At 37.3% G+C, this 1,194-nt stretch overlaps 1 protein-coding gene across 1 annotated transcript in view; it reads right to left on the reverse strand.

Moving 5' to 3' along the window:
- Positions 1-1,194, reverse strand: part of Fzd3 (frizzled class receptor 3) — a 71,374-nt gene that overhangs the window by 47,071 nt on the left and 23,109 nt on the right. The window lies entirely within an intron of this gene.

Raw genomic sequence — 1,194 nt, forward strand, 5'->3', positions numbered from 1 at the left:
GAGAGTTAGCTCAGCGGTTAAGAGCACTGGCTGCTTTTCCAGAGGTCCTGAGTTCAATTCCCAGCAACCACATGGTGGCTCACAACCATCTGTAATGGGATCTGATGCCCTCTTCTGGTGTGTCTGAAGAGAGTGATAGTATACTCATATATATAACACAAGTAAATTAATTTTTTTAAAAAGGGAGAAAATGTTTTACTCATGGCATATATGCATGTTTATATTTTATGTATAAAATCAAGTATGGAAGTAATTAATAATTAATTTACCATGATGTTCTTCTTACCTTGGGGAGAAAATAAGGGAATGTGAGCAAGACAAGGACCAACACAACATGTAACTGTACTACAGAGTCCCCCAACCCCATCCTACCCCACCCCACCCCAGGCAGGGATACTATGTATCCTATGCTGGTTTAAAACTCACAATCCTCCTGCCTCATCTTCCCAAATGCTGGGATCACAAACATATGCCACCAAGCTCAGCTTATATCTACATTATTTTCTTTCTCTGTTTTTTGTATGATTTATCTATTTTTATGTATATGAGTACACTGTCGCTGTCTTCAGACACACCAGAAGAGGACATCAGATCCCATTACAGATGGTTGTGAGCCACCATGTGGTTGCTAGGAATTGAACTCAGGACCTCTAGAAGAGCAGTCAGTGCTCTTAACGACTGAGCCATCTCTCCAGCCCCACTGTTTTATTTCTTAAAAGAAGATCTGAAGGCAAACACTACAACTATTTCAGACAATAAAAAGGTATGTTGTATAATCACTATATTATTACTAACAGTCATATGTTATTACTATTAACAATGCTCACTCTTACACACTACAGGAGCGTCTGCTGAACAAATCCTATAACAGCTCACAGTTATACAGATGAGATTTGAAAAGCACTCAACATTTTCTCAACTGGGTGTTAATGAGATAGAAAAAAATGAAAAAACAAAACAAAACCACAAAGCCAAAATAGCAGCCTTAGATATCAAAACATCTGTTTCAAATGCATTTAAGCTTCTAGTTATGAGTAATTATTTTCTTCTTTCTATTTGATAATTTTCCATGAATGGCATTACTTCTAAAACCAGAAAAGTTTTTTTTTGTTTGCTTTGTTTTTTGTTTTTTTCAAAACAGGGTTTCTCTGTATAGCCCTGGCTGTCCTGGAACTCACTTTGTAGACCAGGCTG

This window comes from Mus caroli, chromosome 14 (assembly GCF_900094665.2).
Source record: "Mus caroli chromosome 14, CAROLI_EIJ_v1.1, whole genome shotgun sequence".
Taxonomy (NCBI): domain Eukaryota; kingdom Metazoa; phylum Chordata; class Mammalia; order Rodentia; family Muridae; genus Mus; species Mus caroli.